Source organism: Lepidothrix coronata, unplaced genomic scaffold, assembly GCF_001604755.1.
Source record: "Lepidothrix coronata isolate B3197 unplaced genomic scaffold, Lepidothrix_coronata-1.0 Scaffold217, whole genome shotgun sequence".
Taxonomy (NCBI): domain Eukaryota; kingdom Metazoa; phylum Chordata; class Aves; order Passeriformes; family Pipridae; genus Lepidothrix; species Lepidothrix coronata.
Window position 1 is genome coordinate 184,202 of NW_016690397.1, and position 13,207 is coordinate 197,408.

Below are 13,207 nucleotides of genomic sequence, written 5' to 3' on the forward strand. Positions count from 1 at the left end.
GCCCTGTCAGATCAACTGTTTATTGGGCATTTTTTGTCTTTGTGTTTTGGTGGGGTTTTCTTTTTTGTTTTTTTACACGAGGGAGATTTACGACAGGGACATATTCTAGCCATAGACAACATGTAACAAAGTTTCATAAATAAACATACTGAAAGAAGTCACATAAGAAGTTCATGAAAAGCTGGGGCTTTAGTTACATGCTCCAGCTGTCGGATGAATACACAGAAAACAGTGTACTGCCCCTGCCAAGCCCTCATCAGTGTGACAAATTATGACTGTGATAAACAGAATATTCCAAGATGGAAGGGGCTTCAGTTATCACCAAGTATCAGTAATTGTTAAAAATAAATCAAGCTAAACATTTCAACCACAGGTTCAAAACCAACATGGCCAAAGTGGCTTTTTAACAACACATGAAAGCTCTGTTACCACAGAAATAATTACACCAGATCATAACACTTCAGCCAACTGGGGGACAAGCTCCACTTGAACCATAAGTAGCAAAGCAGTGATTCCACAGTACTACCAGAAAGCTACAGGGAGTTTTCCTTTAACCAGGGAAGACATAGGTAATTGAGAATTACCTTAATATTCTGCCACTCTTAGCAAGTTGACATAATGTGATCAATAGACTTTATAGTAGACTCTCAATGCAATGATTCAATCCTTTCAGCTGTGCAGAATCAGATCCCAACTTTGCAGAAAAAACCTAAAGTCAACTCCATCAGCTGCACTCAAATTCACCTATTCCTTAATGAGATGGAATCCAGTTACTCAATTCTGTGAATAGAAACCAGAAAGCTTAAGTCCCCGTACACAAGTTGCACTTAATGAAACACCTTCTAGGAAAGCCCTTGATCCTTTCCTCTACAGTTAAGGTAGCAGCTACTGTAGACCAAACAAACCACCTAACCTGATACTTCTGTAGCAATTGTGCTACAATTCCTCAAAATAATCTACCATGGTCACAGTGTTCTTCCCAAGAGGCACTGGAACCTGATATTGGAAGACAGTCCATTCATGCCTATTTGCTCTTTGAGCCAAGCAGAATGCACTTGACAACTTGTTTTGTATCCTTTATAAGAGGCGGGGATGTGCTTCCAAAACAGAGGCAAATCAACAATTCAAAAGGGAAAACAAGCAGAACTACTGAAAAGTTTACCAGTGCCATTGGACAGGCTGCTAAAACAGAACTTAAAAACCCAGAGTGTAAGCCTCTGTCTGCAAATTATGCTCATTATCTAAAATTAACACTCTAGTCCTCACAAAAGTGACTTAATCATAACTTAAGTATCTCTTCACAAGGAGTCAGTTAAGGAATAAAGTGTAAAGTTTCAGGCTGGTTAGTCCTTTCACATCCCATCACAGCAGTGCCACTGCCTAGATTTGCAAGGGTACTGCAACACACAGCTGTGATTTATGCCTTCCCCCACGGGATCACACCACCTTCAGTATTCCACACTCATGTGCCATGGACAGCAGTCATACAACATTAAGAAAGACTCAACTAGGCACCCAATGACTTATATCTGTTCTTGATGTATTATTTATCTAGACATTCTTATTTATAACAAGTCTGTCCCAACAGCTCAGTCTGCTTAACTTCCAAAGCTCAAAAATTGTGTTTATCTGTCACGATATGTTCTTATTGTTTAAGCCAAAAAGCGTCTCCCTTTTGACATCACTTTCAGAGCACTGTATAAAAAGCAAATTTAAGTTTTTCAGCTAATTCTGTTCCTGAGATCCTAAATTCATTCTGCCATCAGAAGCTTTCCTTACTCTACTAAAGCACCTTACACCATTTCTTACTCACTTCTGTTTAATAAATTTTTTCCGGATTGTATGTTTGGGTGTCTAGCTTTTATTAGCTCTCTGTGTCCCCCCAAACCTCGTCATAATCCTACAGTATATGTGTTTTTCAAAAGCATACAAAACACTATATATGAAATACAGTTTTTTCTCCATCGCTTTTTGTGAACACTTTATCTATTCATATAATTTGGTTCCAAGCCTGCCTTGTCTATTCAGTGATATGTGCTTTTTCCTAACTATGAGTTCATCAATGTCTATTCCATTCAATGAGAATTAACTTCAGAAGTGAAAGAGCCATTCTGGAAAACTGAAAAGCCAGCTTATTATAATGAATTTCTTCAGCAGGTAGAACCTAAAACCCCAACAATTTGTGAGTTGCCAGTCTTTCATATTTCTGCTGAGAAAAACCATCCTAGACCAAAAGTTTAAATCCAATAAATGCATGGTTGAAAGGAAACCAATACCAAACACCACAAACCCCACTCTGCTTCAGAGTTCAGACATCATTTAAAGAGTTATATGTTGAGAACTTCAGCATCAGATCCAATAGCTTAATTTTGCCTCACTTAAAGCATAGAATTAAATACACACCAAAAACCAGTCTGTGGAATTAGGAACAATTCACCCACATCAACTAATTATTCTTTCAGGAGTCAGACCTTGAGGCAAGGGAATGCTATCGAGTGTAAAGACAAACATGTTCCTCCAGCTGTTTGACATACTTATTGGACATAATAAACTTGATATGCTGGAGGCTATAATTAATCTTTACTAAGTGAACACTCCTCTTATGATGACTTGCCTACTGAGCTGTCTAATGACACTTAAGGCTTTGATAAGTAAATAAATTAGTTCATTATGGTCAGACAGTCTTCCCTTTTTTTTTTTGAATGAGATCACAGCTTTCTTTTTCTGACTTGCCTCATTCTGTCACCACCAGCTACAATACTCTGACCCTGAAGCTGACAAAAGGACATTCCATTCAAAGTTCTCAACTCTAATTTCTGCATTACTCCCAATAGCTTAATTTCTGCTGTAAAAAAAAGAAAAAAAAAAGCTGGAAATCTTTACTGATAAGAGCTAAGTTTTAAAATTAATTACTCTGGAAAATGACAATATTATTTGCCTTTCTGTTGCTAGATCTTGCAGCTCACAAAACAATGCACAAAAGTAAAGCTGCAGTGCCCTCTTGTGAGCAGTTAAATCTCACTTTTGCAGATGTAGCTTTAACATTGATATTATGAGGGTTGGGCAGCATTTGTGCTACAAACTGCCTTTTCTGAAGTAGAAGCATGGCACTGTATGTACTTTATATATACATATATATATACACATATACACACACACACACCCCCTCCTCCATCTAACTGTTCTGAAACTGATCAAAAGGCTCATATAAAAAAAAAAAAAGGAAAGAAAACTTAAATTCCACTGAACCTAGCAAGAAGGAAAATAGACTCCTTTCTTTATTCCTGACTTTCAAATACAAGAACCCAAAACCCAGTTTCTTTAAAGCCATAATAAAAGAACATGACCTCAAATCACGTGCACACACACCACACATACACTCAAGAAGCCTTCCTGTTTAGGTATTAAGTAACTCAGGTGACAAGGACTAGAGGGAAAGGTAACTACTGCAGGAAGTTGAGAAAAAAAAAAAGGGGAAGGAAAACAGTTAGTAGTAGGGAGAAGTAAAAGCAATAAGACAGCTAAACAATCAAACCCAGTACATCCAAAATGCAATCCTAATTCATATATGTCTGTGGGGAACCAATAGAAGATTAAAAATCTGTATAGGTATTGCATACCTAGTTAGACAGAACAAACACTACTCACAAAAAAATGAGATCTTAAGTGTTTTTTGTGAATAACAGAAGTTCACTAAGAGTCAGCAGTTTAAGTCATAGCAATGTCAATTTTAATATTCCACAGCATTACAAAATATAAGATCAGTTATAAATATCTGAAAAACTACTAAAGGTAATGGCAGCAATTAAAAACTAAAAAAGCGACACACAAGGATGAGAGACAGTACTACACAGTTCATTCTGTTGCCTAGGAAGCACAGGTTAGAACTAATTTTCTAAAAAGTGATAGTGTGTTATCTGCCAAGAAGCACTTCGCTTAAAGACTCGAATTTCTCATTTCCCTTGCAGAAATCTGGTTTATTGCATGCAGAAATGGTCAACCATTGAACAGAATCACCAGCAGGCTTAAGCTGCACTTCATTGTTTCAGTAAGGTTTCCACAGGTAACATTTAAAAAGGCCTTTAAGTTTTATGTCTTTGTATTCTTCCCCTTTGTGGCTGGTAAAGAACTTTCACAGAAGTGAAGCTTAACAAGAAATGCAAGTCCGAACACTTGCAACTCTTTAAAGTTCATCTTATCATATTAACTAATCACTTGTAAGCAGATGTTAAATATTTGACTTCAGCCCAGAGTCAAGGTCCAAAGGAACTTAATTTGTTTAGGCCTAGATTCAAAGAATAATTCCAACTGAATTTTGGCACACAAGTCCAAATTGCCACAAGACCCCAAGGAAACAAAATCTCTCTCCCACAACTTTCTAAATCCCTGGCAGACAGCTACATCTGTTCTGCCTTCAGCTCCCTCTTGGACAATTTCAGTCCTGCAGATGAGCAGAACAGCCACAGCCCACTCATGTGACTCTTGCAATACTTGGAGTCATCTAAATCACTTCAGTCAAATGACTGCTGAATCTCACAGAGTTCACCTCAAACCAGTCCTTAGGAGAAGATACTTTGGGGCACATACACATAAAACTGCTTCAGTTTAGAAGTTTTACAATCAGTACCCTACTGACAATTGTATGGCAGGCACAGCAGTCACAGAGAGCCACTTGGGAGGTGAACCACACAGATCAAAGAGATTCTCAGTCTAGAGCAGATGATCCAAGCTGATTACATTTGTCAGATGAGTTTTAGTCTCAGTTTCAGTACAGAATTATAAAGAACACAATGCTCAGTTTCAGTTTCATGATTACTTGGCTATTACCTCAGTGCAAATTTGAGGTTTACTTATTGAAGCCAACACTGACAAGAGACCAAATCACAGCTTCATAGCTTCACTACAGAGCTGTAAAGCAACAAATGATAATCCTACACTTCTCAAAAAGTGGTGACTACTTGATTTGATGTATTACATTATTTAGGTTTACAAAACAAATTTTTGTATATTTTCAAGACAGAACATGAAATACCAGATTCCTAGAATGCATGCAGATATTGGAAAACAAGCCTCAGGAAAGCATGTTCCTGCCAGTCCTCCAGCCTGTCTAGATGTCAGTGACAGTCCTGTCATTGAGCATGTCAACTGGCCCTGTCACATTTTCTTGTCACATGCAAACTTCTCTAAGCAGCTGATAAAGTTGTTAAACAATCTCAGTATGGATCCTTGTGGTATTTTATCTGTTAACAGTATTTTTATAGAGTATTAAACACTCTCTATGATCGTTCATACAGTTTTCCACTCAAATTATTACCTACCCGCTCAGAACACGAAATCCTATCTTGGACAGATAAATACTGTAGGACATGAATACTGTAGGGGATGAAAAGCTTCACAAAAGCTGAAATAAGCTACATCCACTGCTCCCCTGTCATTCCCAAAGCTCTTAATTTTATCATAGGAAAACACTCCATATCCTGTAACTAGCTCTTTCCTACCAAAATAAGGATATCTTTAACTTTACAGGCAGCTAAAAACTCAGCTTTAAAGGAAAATTTATTTTCCAAAAGCTTGAGAACAAAACTGTGTCTATGGGAAGGACCACAGGAGGGCAGCAGGACCTTTCTGCACACAGTAATAGTGAGTTCAGTGTCCTATGGTGGGTCCTGAGCACCCGGTCACACTGCTCAGCCCTGCTCTGCTTTGTATTTTAGATAGATGGGCTATATTAAAACGTAACAGTTTAGGGATTTACTCCAGACGCTTCTCACAACTGACGACTCTGTGCATACCAGTATGGATGCCTGCTTTAAATAAAACAGTATTTCCCGTTCAATTTTCAGAGGTGCCTAAACGAACTCAATAATTTTCCATCAAGATTAGTGGGCCCCAATTCTATCTGGTTTTACAACTAGTTTTATACTGAAAGCGTTCCCAAAGCTACAACCCTAAAAAGTTGAGTAGAGCTACATGGCAAGTCTCACAAGCCTATTGTTTATGGTTAGTAACCCTGTTTATAGTGCAACTGCTCTTGACTATAAATTTACTTTTCCTTCGGGAGGATTCCCTCCCTACTACGGTCCAAGAATAAGCAACTGACAAATTAGTAACTTAGTCCTACATTTTATTTTGTACATTCAAACTCCCTGAAGAGTTTAAAAACCTCCTTTTTAATTAGTCTAAAGTCTTTTCATATGTAGTATTCAGATTAAAAAACATGTTGATACTGCCCTTTCTTCCCACTCCTTAACAGACTTTTACTAAAGGCTTTGAATCTATAACATACATCTGGTATTCCCATTGCCACTTACAGAAGTAAGAACACCAAAAACCTTCAACAGAGATTAGAAATTACCCCTAATCCACCACCACCTTTACCAAGAAAGTCCTGTGGCCATAACTATACAAATATCCCTTGTAGTATAGTCTTGTCTCATAACCCCAAATCTCTGTTATTTACATGTTCTACCATCAAAGACAAAAAAAAATAACAACAAAAAAATAACAGAATTCAGTTCTAGCAGGATGTCCATCATCATCTCACAGTCAAAAACTAGACACCCCCAAGGAAATTTCTTTTATTAAAAATCAAAAAAGTACACCCCTACTTCAAATTCTTTATGTACTATCCCTTGCCTTTCTCCTCCTCATAAGAGCTACTTAGTCCTTACTTACAAATATCCCGCAAGTTTTCCTTAAATCAAAGAGCAGTTCCCAACTCCAACTACTTTTAAAGCCATTCCAGGGTGTTAGTTAGTAGCTAGTAGTTAGTTCTACTAGGAAAAGTCCAAGTAAAAATATTTGAAAACTGAAAACTCCGAAGAAAACACAATCAAAAGAATCAAGTAATAGCATATCCATTGTTTCTCCAGATAAAAACAAACAGGAAAAAAATTAAAAAAGAAGATGGCTTTTTTAAAAGGCTCTAACTACTACAGCCACTTTCAGCATCTTAGTTATTGACTGGCACTACTAAAAATACTCACCTCATTATCAAACCACTTAAGGTTCTTCAAGGCTTCCTCTAGACTTCAGAAACAACATAAAATCTCCAACACGTTTCCACACCTATTACCAGCTTCCTTCTCTCCTGAAGACTGCTCCACACTAAACCACTCTACAGAAAACGGCAGCAAGGCCTCAGTGCTGCCTTACATAGCCCAAAGACAGTCAGGTGACCTGAGCTCCACCTGGGCATCACAACATGCAGCTGGGCTTAAATGGCTACTTTCTTCCTAACACATGAGCCTAGAAGAGGTCCTGTATCACCTTTCTTCTTTGAAAGTGATATTTACAGACAACACTTTAAGCCCCAACTCACAAATCTTTTAAGTCTCACACATTGGCCTCAGCCTATTAAGATACAAACTTCTGTTCTCTTAAAAGGCAATGCAGCAATCTTTGCCAAAACCTAAAATTGGGCCCTGCCAGCAATGCCCTAAAAATATGCTTTATAAATTTCTTAATGAAAACATGATGTAGTATAAAAACAATTTTTCACTAAGCTCAGATTTAAAATGTTCTCCCTTCTTGCTGCTTATTTTATGACAGATTTCATTTTAGTACTATCATTATGGTTTTATCAATTAACAGTGAACTTGTGGCTGTCATTGTGGCAAGCAGACAATCAAACTACAGGTGTAGGTGTTTGAGGAAACAGCAAGGGAAAGAGTTTAGCTAACTGCAGGTTTATTCAATTTACATCAGTAGTACCCAGCTTCTAGGTAAACTTTTAGGACACATCACCCTGAAAGGGAAACATTCTAGCTGTCGACAGATCTCCATTTTAAAAAACAGATTATTTATTTGCACTTTTAAATAGCAATCAGATTTTTATTTGTAGTTGTTTATCATGATATTAAAGATTTATATTCAGAATTCCAGCTCCTCTTTCTGATCCGTACTCTTGTTTGCAACTGTTCCCCAGCGCAGTCAAAACAAGTAGATTTTGTCCTTATCTAAAAAGATTTATAACCAGTCTCTGCTAGGCCATGAGAGAAACCATCTGCTTCCGGGTACTTCCTTTGCATCTGCGGTGTTTCACAAGTGCAGGTGCACAGCAGAGCTGCTCTTGCAGGAGTTCCAGTGCACACGCCAGGCCACACAAACCTCCCATTGCCAGGCAACAGCACGAAACAAGCAGAGCTCCCCAGTTCGAACCCTATGGGAACCTCTGACTTTGAATGTGTTCCGAGGTAAAATGACACGAGCAGAGACCTCACTTTGCGGACTTGTTAACAGCTCCAGGAGTTATCTAGAGAAAGTGTTCTGCTCCCTATTCATGCTGCAGGTTGCAAAGTCAGCCGAACACCTCGGCAAGGGTTTGTTTTGTGTGGCACTGCAGGTCTGCACCTGCATCACAGATTCCTGCCAGGCTTTGAGAGCATGTCAGCAAAGACAGAGGAAGAGCTGCTCTAATAGCAGCGATCTGTGCAGACAGCTGCTCCTTGCCTTCCCAAGTCACACAGGGGGGCTACTGAGAAGGATCAAAGCAGTCACTGTGGCAACAGCAGAATCTCAGCAGCACATTCAGCTGCATGTGAACTTTATCAGTCTCTACAGCTACCTGAGAGGAGGCTGTAGCCAGATGGGTGTCAGTCCCTTCTCCCAGGTAACAAATGACAGGACAAGAGGAAATGGTCTCAGGTTGTGCCAGGGAAGGTTTAGATTGGAGATTAGGAAAAATTTCTTCACAAAAAGCATTGTAGAGTATTGGAAGAGGCTGCCCAGGGAAGTGTTGGAGTCATCATCCCTGGAGGTATTTAAAAGATGTGATGCGGCACTGAGGAACATGGGTTACTGTGGGCTTGGCAGTGCTGGGGGAATGGTTGAACTTGATGAGCTTTGAAGTCTTTTCCAATCTAAATGATTCTGTGGGTCAATTGAGCCCTCGCCTCAATACCCCTACAGCAACTTCCATGAATCATCAAAGTACAGGAAACCAGGCAAGCACAGCAACTGATTTCCTCTGTTTCTTGCAAAATTTTATCCCATGCTCACAGAAGGATAAACGATGAGTGTCCTTGTTTTGAGCACACAGGACTTCTCCCTCTATAGACTACAATGGGTTACAAGGCGCACACATAGTAAATCCTAAGGCTGAATAAATTGCTATTGGTCTGTGGGAGTCAAGAACATAAAAAAATGCATGTGTTCTAAATCTGTGGTACATGGCACATCTGAAGAAAAGTATTTATAAAAAAAAAAAAAAGGAGGGGAGGGTCAGACTCTTACCAGACCCAATATTTTGGAAGGGTCACTATGGTATGTGATGATGGATCATGGCAATATAATTACATTGTGGAGTAGTGGTGCTGAGAAAACAAAAATATCATAAAATGTATAAAACCTGCTAAAATTAGGAGTGCTTGAAACAGTAGTAGGATTTAAGAGTGGTGGTATCAAGTGGCAGAAGTTTTGATGGAAAGAAAAATGTAATGCTGTGCAAAAGCAATCTCCAAAACCGAGAAGACGTTGACATGTTTAAGAAAATTAAGCCTAAACCAAAAATCACCATTTAATTCTGCACATTTATGCAACCTGTTTGTTTTCTAAATTCTAAGAGGATCCATCCAGACATTAAGTGTTCATGAGTTTCAATGTCCTTTTGAGCAGCAGAATAACCAGTCCCATGATCCTATTTTCGGTCATTCATGTGATTTATGATTCTAAGCTTGTGCTCTCAACTTATGACACTCCCATTCACACTATCTACAGCTGAGAGCACTTCACAGTGTTACAATGGTGTTGATAGCTTTATTAAGGAAGTGCTACCATTGGCTGGCAAATTCTAATAAAAGGGTGAAGGCTGCCTTTTTTCACCAAAGTATTTGCTTCTTTCACTGCAAGAGTTAGAGGCATAAGTATTTTCTTTTAGAGACCACTAGGATTTTTAAAAAAATAATCAGGTATGTTTATTTTTTTGAAGCTTTTCACACTTTTAAGTGAGAGAGGGAAACTAGAAAGAAGAAAAATCTACAGGGTTGGCTAAAAGAAAGATAATACAGAAACTTTAGCATGAATATTAACACTAGTCTTTCTGAATAGTCTGACAGCACGATTAAAGTTTTGGTCATGAAGAAATTGGGAGAAAGACAGAGGTACTGTAAAGCTAAAACACTGAAGTAGCTTGCTTATAGGCTTGTTTTCTGAACTAATGCTAAAAAAGAACCTACCTTATGCTTGTAGCTACAGAAGCTCAATAGAGCTATTTAGAAACTCTCAAATCAATTACTGTATTACAATATATAATTAACTGTATTAGATATGCAAGAATTTGACATTTGGCATAAAGACAAAATTTACCTTAAATGATACCCTAACCATAGAAGCAACAGGTTGGAGAGAACTAGAGGTGTATCCCTAGTTCCCTGCTAGCAAGTTACTGAAGGGAGCCTTAGGACGAGATTTCTGACTGCCTCTGTGCATATAGCCCTCCCAGATACAGTATCCAAGTGTAGATAACTCTGACTGGGAACTTTGTTGTATTCCTGGAATTCTTAATTTAGTCTTCAGGTCAGCTCAGCAAGACTTATGTAAAACTGCTCAAACAAAGTGTTTTTTCTTTTCTATTTATTTGCCACTATAGATAAAGTTGCAGGCAAGCCTCTACAGGGTTTGTCATTTCAGCCATGCTAGAAACTCCCCCCTCAAGCTTTTTGCTCTGGTGTCCTGATACAGGAAAGCGAGTCCTGTAACAACTTTGTACCTTGACACTTAAAAAAAAAAATCAAAAGACAAAACCCCTTCATAAAATATAAAAGTGTTTTGTTAATGGATGCTTCTAAATTTCGATCTTGAAATCAATACTTGGCATTTAAGGCACTTGATTTTAGTGTTTGAAAAAATATTATGTGAAAGGAAAGGCTTACAATTAACTTTGTAAGAATGCATGTGAGCTGTTAGCATGTTCAAGAAAAATATTCCAAAGAGGCTTGATACAGTGTGCCTGAGGCTCTGCTCGCCCTGTCTGGCGTCCGCCTTTACCTCTGACAGGTGAGATTCTCCCCGCTCTCCCTGATAGCACTTTCAGTGGGAGGCTTGGTGGTGCCACCAGTAGGTCAGACGAACTGCCTGTCCCTGGAGGGAGGGAGGGAGAGCCTTGGCTAACCCGCAGCATCCCCAGCGCCGGTGTTAAACGCACCCCAGTGGTTTCCTAAAACGAGCGGGGCATTCCCGCTGTCGGGAGCCTCCTCCCCGCGGCTCCGCCCGGCCCTGCCCGGGGGCGCCGGGCGTGAGGACACACCGACAGCGGCCGCGGGAACGCCTCCCCGCAGCTCCGAGTTTCCCTTTCCCAGGGAAAACCCTCGCTCCCCGCGTCGCCCGGGGCCTGCCCCGCATCCCGGCCCGGCCCCGGAGTAACCGCGCCCGGGATTGGCTTCTCCCGGCGCAGGGGCCATATTGGATGTGCCCAGCCCGCCGCACGCCGCCACCGCCCCCCCGCCCATCGGCCCCGCGCCGCCCGCCCCTGCCCCGCCAGCGCCCCCTCCCGCGGGCGCTGCGGCGAGAGGGCGAAGGTGTCCCGGGGAAGGAAATTCGCACGCTCCCGGCTCCCCCCTCCCCGCCCCTCCGCGCNCTCCCGGCTCCCCCCTCCCCGCCCCTCCGCGCTCCGCCCGCCCCGCGCACGCCCCTTCCCGCGCTCCGGCCGCCTCTTCCTCCCCCCGCCCCGCTCCCTCCTCCTCCTCCCTCAGCCCGAGCCGCCGTGTCAGCGCCGCGGCGGCCCCCGCGCGGGCGGCCAATCAGCGCGGGGGTGACAAATATGCAAATGCGCCCCCCAGCCCGTCCCCGCGGGTGCGCTGGGGCCGGTGGGGTCGCGGCGCCGAGCGAGTGAAACTTCGCCCCCCCCGCCCGGCTGAGCGCGGGGCCCCTCCCGCGCAGCGCCCGCGGGGAGGAGAGAGCAGGGAGAGAGAGAGAGAGAGAGGGAGAGCGGGGAGCGCCGCCCGCACGCCCCGCACCGCACCGCCGGCCTGCGACACCGCACGGTGAGTGCCGCCCTCGCCTCCCCGGGGCGGGCGGGGGGGACGCACGGAGGGAATCCCCGCGGGGGGGAGGGGAAGCCGCCCCGCCCGCCCGCGGCCGCCCCGGCGCGGAGCTGTCACAGGCGCGGGGGCATCGCCGCCTCCTGCCGGGCAGCGGCGGCCGCTCCGTAATGGCGAACCGGGCGGTGAGTACGTGCGGGAGGGAGGGAGGGACGGGCAGGCCGCGCTCTCCAGGTGCCGGGGACACCGGGCCGGCCCTGCCCGCCCCTGCTGCCGGCGGGGTCGGCGCGGCGCGGCCTGCTCGGCACCCGGGCTGTGCCCGCCGCCGCCCCCGCCCGCTTCCGCCCCTCGCCGGCACCGCGGGGCTCCGCGCCGGCCCCTCGCACCTCGCCGGCGGAGGTGGGAGGAGGATGAGGGAGGGGGGCGGCGGCCAGGCGAGGCTTTTCCCGGGGCGGCGCGGGGGGAGCCGGCGGGATGGAGGCGGCGGGGGCGCCCGGGGATGCGGACCCCGCCGCCACCCGCCCCCGGCCCCGCCGCGGCGCCCAGGGGCGGCCACAGGGTGGGGGCGAAGTTGGAGGGGAGGAATTGGGCCTTCCCGGGGTGGCGAGAGGCTGAATGTCCTGCCCTCTTCCAGGTAAGAAGATGGCAGGGCGAGGGGAAGAGGGCTGGTCTCCTTAGGGAAGCAGAGGAAGAGGCTGCATGTCCCTCTCCCCCAGCGAGAGGAAAGGGTTGGGTGGAGGGAGGTAGGGCAGGAATATACCCCGGCCGCCTTGTGTCCTTTGGGAAGGGGCTGCGAGGCAGGGAAGGGATGTGGCACCCTCCCAGGCGGGGTAGTGGGCATGGCAGACCTGGCCTCTCACCACGAAGGATAATAGAGGTGGGCAGAGGGAGCAATTTAAATAATTTCCCAGAGCAGGCAAAGCAGTAAGAAAAAGAGGAGCTGAGTTTGGCAGCCCACTGGCTTGGATCCACCACGGTAGGAAACGTGGAGCAGGAGAAAGGAAGAGGGAAGGAAGGGGAGGGTTGATGTTGGGTGAGGTGTGTCTGGAAGGGATGGAGATGGACATGCAATCTGCTGGCGTTCTGGGCTGTAAGATTTCTGGGGTGAGGAGAACTGATGGTGCATGGCCGCAGGTTCCCACTGCATGGGTGGAGGCTTAAAAGGGGATTTGGCTGTGAAAGTGCAAGGTTGGAATTTATGGACTGGCATTTGCCAGGCAGGGCCTGCA

The 13,207-nt window shown here is 44.1% G+C and overlaps 1 protein-coding gene across 3 annotated transcripts in view; it reads left to right on the top strand.

The window, feature by feature from the left end:
- Window positions 1-11,870: 11,870 nt before the first annotated feature.
- The window catches only part of CHD9 (chromodomain helicase DNA binding protein 9), an 85,495-nt gene continuing 84,158 nt past the window's right edge, over window positions 11,871-13,207 (top strand). For 2 of the 3 annotated variants that reach the window (XM_017833574.1, XM_017833576.1), the window contains exon 1: window positions 11,953-11,981. The gene's annotated coding sequence lies outside the window, so the exon portion shown is untranslated. Of the gene's footprint in view, window positions 11,982-13,207 lie in introns of all 3 variants that reach the window. The other variant, XM_017833575.1, reaches the window with a different exon arrangement.